Here is an 18,749-nt window from a genome sequence, read left to right as displayed (position 1 = left end):
GAAAAAAAATTTGGAATCTTGTGAACAAAAAGTTATTTGGTTGTTTCAAATCTTTAATCCAGTCAATCTACTTCTTCAGCGGTCAAAGACAAAAAGGTCTCATGAATAAAAAATACCGATAGCAGTACTTTTTCTAGTAGTAATACTAAACTGGAAATAAATAATATATTCTTCATTTATTTAATGAATTGTGGCAGAAATATAATTGAATATTAGAACATCTTAAGAAATCATGAATACCATAATGATTTTATAAAAAAAATGGACTTATTGGAAAGGATATGGAATGAATAAAGCAAAACCAGGTGAACAATACACACAGTTATAATGTAAATGAAGATGCATCTGGATTCATTAAATAGAGAGACCAATTTTGGAGGGAGAAGATGAAAGATGGCAAAACTGATAAAATATATAATGGTGATATAGATAGGGATTCGCAACTTTTAAATAATAAAATAGATAAAATAGTGGTAAATATCATGTATGATTGTTTTGTCTCTCCGGTGATTTGTAAGCCTCTCTGAGGGCAAGAGTTCATTAAAAAAAATAAAAAACAAACAAAAAAACCCCCAACTGTCTTTTTATATGTACACATGCAAATATTAAGAAAATATTTGCTAATTATTCTTATATAAAGTTACGAAAAGTAAATTTGGTACGGATACACACAGTTACACTTGTATACAGAAGTTGATACAAACATTACAGCTAACTTTGAGTTAACTTGGAAACATTTTCATCATTAATTTTAACTACCTTTGCCAGGAAACCGCTTCCTTTTAGAGCTACTAAAATGTGACAGAAGTGACTCATCTGTTTTTTTTCTCCTTTTACTTTTCCTGCACATTCTCTGGCTGAGGAATGAATAGACAATAAAGTCATCAAAAAAGTAAGAAAGAAAATGAAAATCAAACAGCCTATACAATTCACAAACTAGATCATCAACACTTGAATAAGCAAAAGCTAGTATTTATATAGTGCCTATTATGTGCCAGGCAGTGTACTAAATGGTTTACAAATATCTAATTTGATCATCACAAACAACCTTGAAAAGTATAAACTGCTATTATACCCATTTTACACATAAAGAAACTGAGTCAACAGTGACATGCCCAGGATCATAGACAGCAAGTATGAGGTCACATTTGAACTCAGATTTTCCTGAATCCAGGCATATTGCTCTATAATTGTAAAATCTTGCCTCAATTTTCAGATTTACAGCTGAGGGACTTGTTTGTATCTTTATCATGTAGAATAATAATATGCTTTGATTATAATTGTTATTATATTAAAATACCTAATTATCTCAAACCTTTGACAAGACAAATATAAAATTTCACATATACCTGTGAAATTAGAACATACTATTTATCAATGAGAGTCAAGTTATAAGCTCAATAAAAGATTATTAAAACAAATTAGATGAAAGATATTGGAAATCTAAAACAGGACCTTAGAAAGTTTCTTTCTTTATTGAGGCATTGATTTCTGAATGGTGTTAATTTCTAAAAATTCAGTAGACTTCTAGCAAAATGTGTTAATGTCATACCTTATTGGTGAATTATCAGTTTTTATTTATTAAATTGCTTCCAAGAGATATTAATTAGATAAATAAGATAATAATTAGAACAAGTAAATGTAGCCATAAAAGAATCAAACAACATTATCTTTGGAACTTAAGTAATATAAAAGCAAAGCTCATTTTTACAATGAGCTTTGCTGAATTTTTAGAAAAGCTAAAAACAAACTAATTTTTCAAAGTAGTGATAGGAAGATATTTTTAAAAAGTTATATCCAAAAAGCACCATTAAGATGATTGGGGAATGATATGGTTACGCAAGTAGAGGATAGAGTGGGGTGGTCAGAAACTTTTGACAGAGAAGACAACAAGAAATCTACTGTAATAGCACTAGTGTAAGACGAGTGGGGTACATGTATAAGAGATATTGAAAAGGATGGATGGGGCTTGACAGCTTATAAGGAGAAAGAGGATGTGGAAATGAAGATGTAACCTAGGTCATGAGTTTGGATGATTGAGAAGATAGTGGAGTCCTGAGCTGGGAAGAAGGGAAAGTTCTGGGGAGAAGATCATGAGTTTGTTTTTTAGGCATATTGAGTTTAAGATGTCTAAGAGCCAGCTGAAGATGTGGGAATTAGGAGAGAAATTAGAACTGGTGCTGAGATGGTAACAGAATCCATGAGAGCGAAGAGAACAAACAAAATAGGACAGGTGGAAAAGAGAAGAGGATGCAGGACAATGCCCTGAGGGACATTATAAGTATGGCTTAGATGAAAATCTAGCAAAAGTAGATTGAGGGAGTAGCCAAGAAGGTATAAGTAGAATCAGGAGAAAGCAGAGTCAAATCTAGAGAGAAAGGGATATAAAAGAAAAGAGGGGGATCAACAGTGTTAAAGGCTACAGAGAGGTCTGGGAGGATGAGGTCATTAGCTAAGACGATTAAAAGAGCATTAGTAATTATAGGAAGAGTCATTTCACTTGAATTATGAAGTTAAAAGTCAGATTATAAAAATTTAGGAAGTGAGAGAAAAGGAAGTTGAGTCACTATTGCAGGTGACTTCAAGGAAGGAGAAATATAGAATGATAGTTAATCAAGCATTTTCTGAAGTTAGGGCAGCCTTCTTTTTTAAGGCTGTAGAAAGAGTCAGTAGGAGGGAAGAGATGGAAGTTTAGTAATAGCATGAGGATTATAGAGGGAGAAGTCTGTGGATAATGATGAGATGAATTGGCATCCGTTGTTTATAAAGAGGGATTTGCAAAACCTTAGCAAGAATGCAGGCTAGCTTTTTATATGAGACTGTTGAAGAAGATATCAGGGGAAAGCATCTGAGTGGTATGAAATGATGAGGAAAAAGGGAGATATCTATAAATGGCCTCTTTTAAAAATTAAACAAAATATGAGGCAAGAATCTCAGAAAAGTGATATTGAAGACTAGGCAGTATCATAGTAACATACTGGGAGAAAGCAAGTTAGAGGGTGACCTAGTAGTGAGTGCCGGGTCTTCTCACACTCCTGAAATTAAAGGTAAGGAATCGCCATCAAACATTTGGGTGGCCTTGGAACAGAATCCTTCCTGGGCTCAGGTAGAAGGATAGAAGTAGAAAGTTCTAGATTTGTAAGGTGTGGCAAGACTGGAAAAGAGGCAAGCAACTGGTATGGAGATGAAGCACGGCGTGGTAACACTGTTCTGGGGGAACAGGAAACTCCTGATTCAAGCAGGGATCCTGCTCCTGGTACAAGATGTATAATTTTTCAAGACTTAAGAAAGTGTAACAAGCAACCATGATTCCTGGGATATAATGATGAAGAATTCTTGACAGAGAAGCATCTAAGTATGTAGAATGAGTCATGTTTGATAACGGCCAATTCTAAAACAAGTCTGTTTTGCTGGACATTAAATATTTGTTACAAAAGATTTTTCTCCTTTTTAGCTTTTTCCCAAAGCAATAGTGGGAGTGGGCTGATGAAGGTGGTAGAGGGAAAAAAAAAAAACAAATTAAGGAAAAGACTGTGGTCTACGGTGCCAAAAATTGTTGAGGCCAAGAAGGATAAGGATTGAGAAAAGGCCAAGAGGTACATAAAGATTATAGGGAGAATAATCTGAATGATGAGATAAGAAAGTAGATTGCAAAAATTAAGAAGTGAATTACAGAAGTAAATTTTAAAAAACAAGAAAAACAGGTAACTTGGGGGGAGAATCTTTGCATCATGTCTCTCTGATTATGGTTTAGTTTTTTTTCCCCTCCCCTTTATTAAAGCTTTTTATTTTTAAAAATATATGTGTGGACAATTATTCAACATTAAGCCTTGCAAAACCTTGTGTTCCAATTCCCTCTCTTCCCCCACCCCTTCCCCTAGATGGCAAGTAGTCCAAAATATGTTAAACACAGTAGAAATATATGTTAAATCCAATATATTAAAAAATATTTATACTATTATCTTGCATAGCTCAGTTTCAAATACATAAAGAACTGGTCTAAATTCATAGGAATAAGACGTTTCCTAATAGATAAATTGTAAAAGAATATACATGTTCAAAGCAAAAGGGCCTACATGTATAAAAAAAATGTATAGCACTTTTTTTGTGGTGGTTAAGAGGTAGAAGATGAGAAGAAAAAAAAGTTAAGTTGAGAAAAGAAATTAGGGAATGGCTGAAGAGGGTATGGTATTTGGATGTGCTGTAAGAAATGATGAAAGGGGATAGTTTCAAAAAACCTGAGAAAACTTATATAAATTGATACAATTGATGAGTAGAACCAGGAGAACATAGTGACAGCAATATTATAATTAACTAATTTTTGTCATTTATTAATAGAGTGATCCACTAAAGTTTCAAAGTACTCATGATGAAAATGCTATCTACTTCTACAAAGACAACAGATTGATGGTCTCAGAATACAGATTGAATCATATTATTATTTCTTTTATTTTTCTTGCTTCTTTGTGGGTGGGGGATGGGGAAAAGGTCTAATGTGGAAATGCTTTTGCTTGACTTCCTTATGTGAAATGGATATCATATTTCTCGCCTTTCAATGGGTAGGAAAGGATGTGGAAGGAGGGAATTTTGAACTGAAAAGAGGAAAATACAAGTTTGGATCTAGGAAGTTTAAAAAAAAAGTGATCATAAATATAAAATTCTAACAGATGATTAGAAAAGCAGAAATTAAAGTAAATCTTAACACCTAGAATTGGAAAAGATGACAAAAAGGGGAAATGAAAATTTCTGGAGGGGAAAAATGACCCACTAATAAGCTGAGAGGTGCTAGCCATTCTGGAAAGCAACTGGAAATAATTCCACAAAAGTCAGTAAGCCATGAATACCCTTTTCACTTAGTGATAGTATTACTAATCTTATAATCTAAAAGATCAAAGGAAAGGAAAGAACCTATATATATATATATATATATATATATATATATATATATATATATATATATATATATATATATATATATATATATATATATATATATATTTACAGTAGGTCTTCTTGTAGAGAAGAAAAACTAAAAATTATGGAATGGATTGCCCATTCATTGAAGAAAGCTGAACATATTATTACATATGAATGTATTAGAACATTTCTATAGTATTATACCATAAAAATAATGAAATGGAAGGTTTCAAAGTAATCTGGAAGAATGTAACAAAGTGATGAGTAGAAAAAAGAGAACAATTTATATATTAACAAAATTATAAATAAAAGCTGACAGTTTGATCAAAAACACCGATCCATGTAGTGACAGACTACATTTCCAGAGAAATGAATATGAAGCCTACTATCCTCCTGCCAGAGAGAGAATAGACTCAAGATGAAGAATGGTACGTATATTTTTGAACACAAAGCCAATATGGTAATTTATTTTGCTTACTTATGCTTTTTTGGGGGGAGGGGAAGGAGAGATTTCATCTCAGTAGAGAATTTGGTGAGAAAGATAATAAATGTGTGCTAAATTTAAAAATTAAAAAATACTATAAAATGAGAGTTCTTTCTTGCAAATCAATCTCACTCCTTTCTTTCTTTCCTTCTTTCTTGCAACTAGGGTTAAATGACTTGCCCAGGATCACACAATTAATACGTGTTTGAGGCTAGATTTAAACGTGAGTTCTTCTGATTCCAGAGTCAGTTGCTCTATCTACTGCACCACCTAGCTGCCCCATAATTTTACCATTTTCTAAAGTTTCATTCACCTCTCAACTATTTTATCATTTATTAATGAAAAACACAACATCCTTTTAGTTTGTGTTTAATCTAACTTTCATTTTTATGTTCTTCTCATGACTAAATCAGTGACTTAGAACTTAATTATATGCTTCTTTCTTCAGGGTTTCTCTCTTGTTTGTTTTTTTTTAATGAAGGATACATTTTTAATTTGATGTTGAATGTTTCTCTCTCTCTCTCTCTCTCACTCACTTTAGGGCTGCTTTGTCTTCTATCATTCAAACTTTTGCTTCCTAGATGCTCTGAGATACAAAATATCTAGATTTCAGATGTAATTTTTTTTCAGATTCCATTCTACATTCCTTTTTTATTTCTTTTAATTGATTAAAATGGAGCTTATACTTTCTATTGTGTGATCAAGTCAGATATGATGTATTCTTCTAATGCCTTATTCTAGATCTTCAAAGGTTCTTTTACTTCAGTTCTACAGGGGTAGCAAGTATAACATACTCACATGGTCATAAGAATGTCTTGTCTTTAGGAAAAATATTTCTTCTTAGGGAAAAGTAAGCATTTATAGTGTCCTTTTTGAGCCAGGAAGGAGCTAATCACTTTTTACAAATATTAACCTCATTTGATCCTCTATGTGGGATAGCTCCACATTCCCTCCTATAGCAAAAACTACTGTATGTACTTTATTTTTTTTTTCTCCCCCAACCCCCTCCCCCAGATGGCAGGCAGTCTTATACATGTTAAATATATTACAGTATATTCTAGATACAATATATGTGTGTAGAACCGAATTCCTTGTTGTACAGGAAGAATTGGATTCAGAAGGTAAAAATAACAGTTTACACTCATTTCCCAGTGGTTGGGTAAATTATGGTATATGAATGTTATGGAATATTATTGTTCTGTAAGAAATGACCAACAGGAGAAATACAGAGAGGCTTGGAGAGACTTACATCAACTGATGCTAAGTGAAACGAGCAGAACCAGAAGATCATTATGCACTTCAACAATGATACTGTATGAGGATGTATGCTGATGGAAGTGGATATCTTCAACATAGAGAAGAGCTAATCCAATTCCAATTGATTAATGATGGACAGAATTAGCTGCATCCAGAAAAGGAACACTGTATGTACTTAAAAAAATTTTTTTGTGAGGCAATTGGGGTTATTTGCTCAGAGTTACATAGTTAGTAAATGTTAAGTGTCTGAGGCTGTATTTGAACTCAGGTCTGTCTGACTTCAGGACTGGTGCTCTGTTTACTGTGCCTTCTAGCTGCCCATGTATATACTTTAGTGTGCAGGTCCCAAAAGATTTTCAGATTTAGCTGATAATTATATTGTGAAGAATTTGTTTGTTCATGATGATGAAAATGTCAGTTCTTTAGAACTTTTAAATTTATGAATAGTTGGTGTGCACAGTGGATTCTTGCTATCAAAGTATAAACACCTTTCCGAAATTCCAGTCCAAGTGTGCCTCTCTTTTTCAAAGTCATTTCAGACATTAATAAGTTTGAGTTAAGTAAACATTTTTAACAGCCACATGTATTCTTACATTTCCTTCTTCATATTTGACAGGATACACTAGAACTCTTTGACTTTAGTTTTAATGTATACTTGTGTATATTTCCTTATTTGTAATGCTTCCTATGGTACCAGAGTATAAAAGAATGCCATTAATTCTATGATTATGTACAGCTCATTATTACAAAAGTTTTGAGGAGGGATAGTCTAGCCACTTAAACTTTTCATTCACTCTCAGGAGAGGCTGCATCACACTAACTTGGGTGCAAGACCTACTTTTCCATTATTTCACAATTTCTGACAGTCCTTAAATTACCATAACAGACTAAAGCCATATTAAATCCCCAGTATCCATCATTCTTGTTAGTATTCCTCATGCCAGTTCCCCACAAATTCCATGGATGAGTTAGACTTTGAGGAGAGTGATGATGTAAGTGATGGAAGACTTACTAAATTTGCAGATGACAAATGGTTGGCTGGATAACATAGTAGATGACAGAATCAGAATCAAAAAAGGTATTTTAAGTAGGACAATTGAATGAGGAGAAAATTCAAGTTATCATATACCTGTCTTTAAAAAGTACAAGGCATGTTTAGATAGTATTACATATGAAAAAGATATAGGGATTGACTTTTTGGAAGTGAAGTTAATATGGTAGAATATCAGAAAGCAGTATCAAGTTCCCCACCAAATCTCTGCAAGAAAAATATTTAAAAAGTACCAAAATGAATTCTGATAAGATAATGCAAGAAAAAGTCATTTTCTGGCACAAAGTGGCTTAGGGAGACAAAAAAGGTCTGCATTCACTACAAGTAGAGTCTGGTCAGAAATGACCTATATGCCAAATACTGAAAGAATATTGGTAAAGAGGGAAACACTGAAACAGAGATTCTAGGGATTCCCTGAACTTTAGAATCAGGAATTGGCACTATCCGGCATCTCCATTACCTATTATTCAATTCCAGAACACAATTGCAAAGTGGACTGAAAACTGATCTAGATATGATGGAGAGGAATGGTTATAAATAACGGCTTCAAGCCAAGAACAAACATTTATAATATAATAACATCAATAATTTAATAGTGCAACATTTATCTGCAGTGGCAATAATCTAGAAGTGATTCCAATAAGATAGGGGCAAAGCAAGAATTATCATGTTTTGCAGATAATATGATGGCTACTGAGAGAATCTTAGACAATCAATTAAAAACCAATTCAAATAGTTAACAACTTCAATAAAGTTGTAGGATATAAAATAAATACATACAAATTATCAGTATTTCTATATGTTAGCAACAAAATCCAGCAGGAAGAGACAGAGAAATTCCACTTAAAATAAAAGTAAATCTAAATGCCAAGACAAATTTGGCAAATTTGGTATGTAAACAAACAAAAAAATTACGTGAACACAAAAAAAGAAACAGGAATATAAACTTTATGAGTGACATTATCTAAATTAATTTGCTTATTGAGTACTACAGCAAACTACCAAAGAATTGCTTTAGAGAAAGAGAAAAAATATTAACACAATTCACTTGAAGGAAAAAAAAAAGGTCAAGAATATCAAGGGAATTAATGGAAAAAAAAAAAAAAAAAAAGGAAATGAGTGCCTACCAGTTAACAAATCACATACCATATTCATATTATACTACAGAAACAGATCATATACTATATAATAAAAAGATCACATACTACACTAAACAGTTTGGTAATGGGTAAGAAATAGAGAAGTTGGTCAAAAGAACAGAATAGAAACACAATTTACAGAAGCAAAAGAGCCCAGTAAACTAATGATTGATAAGATCAAGGATATCAGATATTAAGATTAAAAACTCATTGTCCTACAATTTCTACAATTTTTTTGTAGGGAAAACTAGAAGAGTCTGGCAAAAACTAAGGAGAGGTCAATAACATTTCATACCATATATCATAAACAAGTTCCAAATAGACACATGATTTAAACATGAAAGGTTATATCATAAACAAATTAGAGAAGTGGGAAAGTATCTGCTAGATCTATGGATGAGGGAAGAGCTCATGAGTAAAAATGAGATAGAAGAGTTCCCAGAAGGTAAAGTGCAGTTTTTGATAACATAAAATTTAAAAGTTTTTACAGAAACAAAATCAATATAGGTTAAATTAGAAGTGAAGCAGAAAATTTGAAAAAATTTCTTTGTAGCAAGTTTCTTTGAAAAAGATGTCATTTCAAGGGTGTAAAAGGAATTCATATATATTTATAGGAATAACAGCCATTCTCAGTTGATGACAGGTCAAAGGATAGGCAGTGTATTAATATTCATATGAAAAATGCTCTAAATCTCTAATAATCAGAGAAGTACATATCAAAACAATTCTGAGGTATAGTATTGGTATAGTTGACAAAAAAAGGAAAATGACAAATGCTTAAGAGGATATGGTAAAATGGGTTCATTAATGTACTATTAGTACAAATGTAAAATGGTCCAGTCATTCTAGAAAGCAATTTAGAACCCTGAACCCAAAGGAATAAACTATGCATAGACTTTGACTTAATGATACTATTGCTATGACTGTCTCAAAGAGATCATTTTATTTATGTTCTTCTCAATGTCATCACTATCTCCTGAAATTAATTTTCCTATATGATCTCATCAGTTTAAGCTCACACCTCTTTAGTAAACCTTCTGCTTGTAAAGGGGAAAAGGTGTACATCAGAGAAAAGCTCCTCCTAGATCTTCCATTTAAGGGAAGACAGTCATGTCTTCAAGATCACATCAACTCTAAAACTCCTACTTCCTTAGTATTCCCTGCCTATGGATTCCCTTTTCCAAAGGAGATCTTCTTTCAGACCCCCTCTGCCCTAGACTTTTTTTTTTTTTTAAAGATTTTCTGGTCCAACTGCAAGACTTAATGATGCCCCTTTGAGGAAAGGAAAGCTTGACACAGTGCCTGGCACATAGTAAGCACTGAAATATTCAGTGACTGATTGAATAGGATCCACATAACGTACAGTGGATGGAATAGCAGTCTTAGCGTGAGGATGATCTGGATACAAACATGGCCTCATAGCTGGGTGACTTTGGGTACTTAATTTGGGCTTATTTGTCTAAGGTTCTTCAACTATAAAATATGAATAATAATGCCCACCTCATAGAGTATTTTTAGAACAAAAAGATATTAGTAAATGGCATTGAGCACAGTGCCTGGCATATATTATAATAGGCACTATATAAATTTTCATTTCCTTCCTTTTCCTCACCGATGGGTACACAATTTTTTATAGTAGTTTCTTTTCAGAGTGGCGAAGAAATTATCTAATGAAGAAGCCTATGAAGCCAAATAAGATATAGTATATGAATGTGATAGAATATTATTGTGCTATAAGAAATGAAAGGGATATTTCTGGAAAAATTTGACTTCACAAAACACAGAAGTAAATAGAATCGAGAAAACAATTGATATAATAACAATATCAGAACAAAAATTCTGGAAGACTTAGGAACCATAATTTCAGAGGATTCAAGAATGCAAAATATATGCTCTTTATCTCTACACAGAACGTGTGTGTGTGTGTGTGTGTGTGTGTACATATACCTATACTATATATTAAGTACATGATGGCTAATGTGAGAGTTTGTTTTATTTGACTATGTATATTTATAATGGATTAGAAGAGGTGGGAGGGAGAAAATTTAGAATCAAAAATAAAATAAGATGTTAAAAAAAAGACAAATTTTAGTTGTATGAAAATTCAATGAGTCAAAAGTGCTAATGCAATCTTGTGCTGAGATACAACTTTTAGGAGTAATGAGGCAATAACCTTGTTTTGAATAGATGTCTATAGAGGGCTACAGATGGTGGGGGAACTCTGAGTGAGATATAAGACCCTTCAACCCAGAGGGAACCTGCTAACAATGTCTGGTTCAGCTCCCTATCTCCTCTAAAGGCTCCGGGCCTTCCTGAGAAGTCAGGGGTGGTGACAACCTATGTTGAGATTTAAGCAGAGTGATACCAGGTGGCAAGGTACATACAATAGCAAGTTGTGTATGTGATCCTACGTATGCAGTGTTGCTTTGGTTATATGAGGGTATATAAGAGTGAGAGAATTTGGAATAAACAGACTTCATATTTTAATCAGACTCCATTTTCCCACCATCCTTAGGAGTCTTACCTCATCACTCCTCCACTAAGACAGTATGTTTTAATGACCTCGATGTGGGGGATCTAGAAAGCATGGCACATTTTGTCACCCCCAACTTGGGGCTCTAGAAAGCTGAACATAATACATATCTGTAGTATTTTGTACTACAGAATACTGCTCCAGGAACTGTGATTAAGGAAAGATATTGATAAGCTGAAAAACATCCAGGGGAAGGCAACTAGAAGATAGGGATCAATTGAAGAAATGGGAATGTGTAGTTGGAAGCAGCTGGGATTAATGGGGGACTTGATAGTTGCTTAATACCCACCTTCAAATATATGAGGGCTCTCAAGAAGAAGAGGTATTTGATTTACTCTGTTTTATATTAGAGGTTATGACAAGAAGCAATGCATGCTCTGCAGAAAGGTAAATTTAAGTTTTATGTTAACTGAAAGTTAACTGAAAGTGAAACAGATTTCATTGGTAGGTAATGAACTTATCTTTAACACAGGTGTTTAAGAAAAGATGAGCTCTATGAACTTGCTGGATATTCTATAGATGAGATTCTTTTTAGGTATTTCATATTTCAGACTGAATGGTAACTAAGCTTTCTAACAACTCTGAAGTTCTGTGATTCCATAATCCTGATAAAATTATATTAGACAAACTATTTATATTACACATAACACAGATTTTAGAAGAAAATTTAGGTCATCTACTCTATGAATCTTCAGTTAATAAAGGATTATTATGGAAAATAATCTATTTATCTCTTAATAAAATTTCCAAAGAGCATTTTTCCCTATAAGGAGGCACAGGCTGTTCACTCCAACTAGCAATATCCTTTAGGTCTGAGGTCACATTTTGTTAGACCTTTTACATTTGAGATCCATAAAGTGATATAACATTAATTATTAAGTTTCTCCAGGAAGATATATAGTGCCTATCTAAAGCCTGAAATAGAAAATGATGATTTAGCAACTAGATAAGCAAATCTACAAATCATATTAAAGAACAATGACATATAGATCAGAGATTACATTTGTGTGCAAATATGGATAGCAGGATTAAAAGAAATAAAATACAAGTTACAGATTCTGATTATATGAGGACATTTGTACAGAAGTTTTATGAAGTATGAATTTCAGGTGATATATGCAAAAAACAGTGATTCTGGCTATCAAAAATTAGTATCACTAAAATTGTTGAGATTCTTCTCAGGAAGGAACTGTTTCTTATTTAAATTTATTTATTTTTTTTAATATACTCTGTATAGAATTTTGTACATAGCTGGCAATAAAGCTGAACCAATTGCGTATTAATTAATTGAATTCTCCTTATGAGCTCAGCTCTTTAAAAAGTGTGGACAAAACATAAAGCATGGTTTTTGCCTTCTAAGAACATATAATACAGAGGGGGTTCAGAGTAACAGCATTAAAAGTATTCTACAGCCACTCAAGTATATTCCTAGATGAAGAGAGACAGAGCAGTAGCTTTGCATTCAGAGACCAGTCTGCCTTATTGAGTATGGGTTGGGAGAAGTAACTAACTCTATGCAAATCCTATATAAATATTTTCTTCCCCAAAGAGAATGTAAGCTCTCCAAAAGCAGGAACTGTTTCATTTACTTTTGTGTCCTCCCTAACTAGATCAAGATATAATTAACAAATATGTATTTGTTAATGTATTTATATTTATAATATATACTATATAATATACACACATGTTATATATTTAACAAATGCTTACTACTATAACAATTATTTTTAATTAAATTATAAATTCATGATCTTATTCTGATCTCAAGATCAGAAATCTGATTCCTGATCATGAATCAGATAGCTAATAATCATATTATTTGAACTTTAGGCAAAGTATATAGAGAGACAAATAGCCATAGGTGAAGAAGTACTGGACTTGAGGTATAACGATCTGGTTTAGATGACCTGGGTTCAAGTAATGTTTTTTATACATACTGACTATATGGCTAAGCAAGTCACCAATGTCTTAATATTCAAGTGTATTTTGTCATTTAAAGTGTCTTTAAAGTGACATTTTAAATAGCTTTAAAATGACAAAATGTAAAGCATTTGCCAATGTTTTGGTGGAAGGAGTTTTCTCACTATGAGTCCCTATAAGAGGTCCCGACTACAATATCAAAATAAAGAAATAAAATCTGTAAACCTGTTTGCAGTGATGGTTCTTCATTAAAATCTTGGAAATATAAATATGATTTAACTATACTATGCAATTAGCAAAGATAAAAATTTAAAAGAACCAGAATGATTATATAATTGAAATTAGTTAATTCACAGTTTACAACTTTATAAACCAATTATTCTCATCAATTCTGGTAATGTCCTTCTGTTTGAGAAAACATTTCATATCAGAGAGCCATTTGAGAAGTTTCATATTAACATTTGTGCATTAACCTTACAAAACATACTATGGGGTATTATAATAAATAATTTAAATTAAATTTTATTTAGCAAAAATACAAACTGAGACATAACATTTTTGATGTTAATACACTTATTCTCTTTACCAGCAATTCATAAACAACCTAGTATTTGCAACTAAACCACTATCTCATTGAGATTCCATTGTAAATGTTCTCTCTAAAATTTAAAATTGTAGTTGAATATCAAAGCAAAACTGACCTTGTCTAACAAAAGTAGAAATAAAAATTTATCTTACCTTACCTAAATGTTAAAGGGAAACTAGATTGTTCTTTTATACAACACAGTATATAGTTATTTATTTCTCCATATACAGCTCAGGTTAGTGGAAAATATTTGGATTAGGAGTCAGAAAGCCTTCAAATTATTTTTTTAATTCAAATATCTATAATACTTGGCAACTCACAAATGCTTTCTTCATCTAAAAAATGAGGTACCTTCTAGAACCTACAAATAGTGTATTTTGTATTTGTATTAGTATTACATCCACTATTATAATACTATTAATTATACCAAACATAGTGTTTATAAAGAATCAGCAATAATGGAAGCTTCCTTCTTCATGCCTCTTTCTGAAGATGGTCAATACTCTTCAAAGTATGGGTAGTGCTAACTAGACAGCCATAACATGTCAGGTGCACTGGGATGAGGTGAAGAACTATAGTGTGTTTACCCTGGTAGAGAGCCTTTCTAGCCTCAGAGGGAGCTCTTTACATTAAAGAAATCACAAATCTGGGGAAAAACAAAGGATGAATCAATTCAGAGACAGATGGACTTGCTTAGAATGGCAAGCTGAACATGATGAAAATGACAGAGAAAGTTTGAAAAATTGACAACATAGCTATAACAATTAGATTGAGACTGATAAAAACAGCAAATCAATAAAGGTCAGATTTATTATTTAATGTTATGATTTTATAAGATAAAAGATATTAATGTCCCTTTCCATCATACATCTTATATTTAATTTTCATTCAGAAGGACTGTTACGTTGGGGTGGTGAGGATAACCCTTTAAAATGATTTATAGGTTTCTGATAAGGACTTGTTTTTTACATAGCAATGCAATATCCTAGCCAATAGCCCATTTGATAATATCAAACAACTATGAGTAAACCTTCAAGGATAGTATCATTATCCAGATGATTAGGTAAATTTTCTTCTCTAAGAAACCATTATGATATACTGCTTATACTAATTCACTGGGTCCTGGTCTTTTCCTTTAAGACTGCTTATATGATTTTATTTCTATTTATTGGTCTTCTTAATGTTCATAGAAATAAAGTGAACATAAATTTAACTCTATATATAGTAATACAGACTGACCTGATTATAAAAACCATAATTTCTTCAAATTTACAACTATTTCCTTTTCTGAAATTGGGTTACTTAAAATCTTTACCTGGACTTCTGAGAGTTTTAATTATTTTATCTTTTTCAAGGTATTCCTCTACTTCTTTTATATTTTTAATTTTGTTAGCATATAATTATATAATGGATGTTCCAGTTATTCTTTTTATTTCTCCTTTGGCTATAATTTCATCTTGCTCATTTGCTATTTTGTTAATTTGATTTTCTGTTCTCTTCTTTTTAATCAAATTAGCTAAGGATTTATTAGTTTTATCAGTCTTTTGAAAGAACCATCTTTTAGATTTTTTTGACCACCAATTTATCCATTTTCCCTGTTATTTTTAATATCTCTACTTTTGAGCTTATTTTAGATTTGTTTGTTGATAATTTTTAAAAGGCACATTCAGTTCATTAATCTTCTTTTTCAATTTTGTTAATGTATGGTTGTAAAAATATGATTTTCCTTGAGGACTGCTTTTAGCAGTATACTGAAAAATCTAGTATGTTGTTTATTCATTAAAATTTTTGTTTTTACACAAATATTATTTTCATGATCTATTCTTTGATCCACCCTTTATTTAAGATTTCATTTTCAAATGTCCATCTAAATCTATTTTTTTTTTTTTTTGCTTATGATCCCTGAGCCAATTCCTTTTCTTTTTTTCATTATGGAATATAAATGATATAATAACTATTTCCACCTATATACTTTTGCTTGCAACATCTCTGTCCCTTAGTATATAGCCAGGTTTTGCAAAATTTCTATGTGATACAGAGAAAAATGTTTATTGTTTTATTGTCCCCTAAAGAAGATAAAATTTTAAAAAAATACTAGCTTTTCCAGAAATTTTTTCAGTTTCATATTTTTCTTTTTATTTTCCTGTTAAATTTATCTAAAACTGAAAGGGGGATAATGAAGTCTCCTGTTACTATTGTATTATTGTCTATGTCTTCTTGAAGCTCAGGTGGTTTCCTTATGAATTTGGATACTAAGACATTTGGAACAACTAAGTTCATTACTGGTATTGGTTTTAAGTTCATTACTGATATTAATTTGTTGGCTTTGGTTCCTTTCAACATAATTTAATTTCCCTGTTTATTGCTTTTTATATTTTTTAATGTTTGTGTTTTGTTTGAGCATGATGGCAATTTCTGCTTTTTTGAATTTACTTGATACATGGTAAATTTTCTTCCATACACTCAGCTTTATTCTATATATGTCTTTGCTTTTTGTATTTTGTAAGCAACAGATTTTAGATTTTTAAAAATCTAACTTGTCACTCATTTTCATTTTATTGGATTGTTTAATCCATTTATATTCAAAATTATGAATTAGGATGAAATTTTCTTGTCTAAATTCCCACCCCCCCTTCCCCAATTACTAAATTTCCCTGTCTTCTACTGGAAATACAGTATTATGTTTTTTTTTGGCTACTTTAGTCTTTTGGTCTCCCTAACTACTGGATCTCTTGACCCCACCTATCATCCCCTCTTCTTGCTTGTTATCTTTTTACATTTAGGATTTTGTTTAATAATTATTTTTGTCTTATTTTATCTACTTACATGTCTCTTCATCTTCTTTTTTGTTCTCTAAGTCAAGCAGATTCTCCCTTTCTCGAATCCCATTCACCAAGTCCTGTTCATTAGTTTTTTTTTTAAATTTTATTTTTGGGCTCCGTATTTTCAAAAAGGCTTTTTCTTACTCTCTTCATTATCCAGTAGATAAAGTGTTCCATGATAGAAGGCTAAATTCTGAAGTTTTAAACAAATTGTTCAGAATTTGTTAAGTACAAATAAACAATGCTTTAGATCTCTCTATATATTATTGTTATCTCACCTAAAAGAGAAAAATTGTTACTCTTTCAAACACACTTGTTTTTAAAGATTTTTTTAGGCTCTCTGATGAGGTGTTGTAAATAGGTGAAGGGAAAAGGAAAGCAAAAGGTAAAGGAGAGAGGAGGGGAAAGATGTACTCACTGAATATAGAATTCCAAAGATTAGCAAGGAGAGATAAGGTTTTCTTAAATGAGCAATGCAAAGAAATAGAAAACAACAGAATGAGAAAGGAATCAAGACAATTAGAGATATCAAGGAAATGTTTCATGTAAAAATGACCATGATAAAAGACAAAAATGGTAGGAACTTAACAGAAGAACCCACCACATAAGAAAGATCTTAATACCACTGATAATTAAATGGCGCGGTTACTGATTTACAGTCAGATTTTCTGGGAAATGAAGTTAAATGGGCCTTAGGAAGAATAGCTAACAATAAAGCTAGTAGAAGTTATGAAATTCCAGTTAAGTTACTTAAATTCTAAAAAACAAGGCTGCACTCATTAGGACAGAAAATCTTGAAATCTCAACTGTAGCCACTGGATTAGAAATGATCCAATTTTTATTTCTGTTTCTGTTTCATTTAGCCTTTGACTTGTGTGAATCACAACAAAATGTAGCAAAGTCTCAGAGAGATAGGAATATTAGATTATATTACTGATCTCCTGAGGAACCTGAAAGGAAAATGGAATGATTGGTTTGAGATTGGAAAAGGAATTATGGCAAGGCTGAATACTGGCACCTTATTTATTTAAGCTAATATACAGAATACATTATATGAAATAACAGGTTGGATGAATCAAAAGCTGTAATTAATGTTGTCCAGTGAAATATTAACAATCTCAGATATATTTATGCACCGTTCAGATGGAAAAAAGTGAATAAGAATTAAGAACCTTCTGATGAAAATGAAAGAGTATAAAAGTTGGAATAGAGCTTAAACATCAAAGAAAAGGGGGCAGCTTAGGTGGCGCAGTGGATAGAGAGCACCAGCCCTGAATTCAGGAGGAGTTCAAATCTGGTCTCAGACACTTAACACTTCCTAACTGTGTGACCCTGAGCAAGTCACTTAACCCCTAGCCACAGGGGGGAAAAAAATCAAAGAAAAAACAACTAAGATCATGGTACACTGGTCCCATCACTTCCTACAAAAAGAAGGAGAAGAAATGGAAACAGTGTCAGATTTTATATTCTTGCGTTCAACAATGCACATGGTGATTGTTGCCATGAAATTTAAAGATGTTTGCTGCTTGGAAGGAAAGCTATGGTAAATCTGGTCAGCATGTTAAAAAGCAGAGATATCACATTGCTGACAAAGATTCATGTAGTCAAAACTATGGTTTTTCTATTAACAATGTATAGCTGTGAAAGGTGGACTGAGAGGTGGACTATGTGGAAAGCCTGAGACCTTCAAAAATAACACTTTCAAATTACAGTGCTATAGGAGACTTTTGAGAGTCTTTTTGGACAGCAAGGAGATCAAATCAACCAATACTTAAAAAAATTAATTCAGAGTATTCACTGGAATGACAAATACTGGATCCAAAGCCTAAATACTTGGGCTACATAAGATGGGACTCAATGGAAAAGACCCTGTTATTGGGAGAGACTGAAGTCAAAAAGGAAAAAAAGGGATAATAGAGGATCAGATGGAAAGCTGGATATACTTAGTGGGATAATGAAAGATAGAGGGACCTGGCATGCTGTGTTCTATGGAGTCATGAAGACTTAGACATGTCTGAATGACTGAACAAGAACAACACA

General features: G+C 32.2%; 1 protein-coding gene across 24 annotated transcripts in view; it reads right to left on the bottom strand.

Annotated features, from left to right (window-relative positions):
* MBD5 (methyl-CpG binding domain protein 5) overlaps positions 1 to 18,749 on the bottom strand; it is a 395,786-nt gene that overhangs the window by 64,077 nt on the left and 312,960 nt on the right. For 2 of the 24 annotated variants that reach the window (XM_074302137.1, XM_074302140.1), the window contains one exon: positions 16,714 to 16,902. The exons of 21 other annotated variants lie outside the window; for them this stretch is intronic. The gene's annotated coding sequence lies outside the window, so the exon portion shown is untranslated. Of the gene's footprint in view, positions 1 to 759; positions 858 to 16,713; positions 16,903 to 18,749 lie in introns of all 24 variants that reach the window. One more of the 24 variants, XM_074302142.1, reaches the window with a different exon arrangement.

The sequence above is a fragment of the Sminthopsis crassicaudata genome, chromosome 3 (assembly GCF_048593235.1).
Source record: "Sminthopsis crassicaudata isolate SCR6 chromosome 3, ASM4859323v1, whole genome shotgun sequence".
Lineage (NCBI taxonomy): Eukaryota > Metazoa > Chordata > Mammalia > Dasyuromorphia > Dasyuridae > Sminthopsis > Sminthopsis crassicaudata.
Note: the sequence above shows the minus strand (reverse complement) of the source record. Positions and strands in the feature narration are given on the sequence as shown.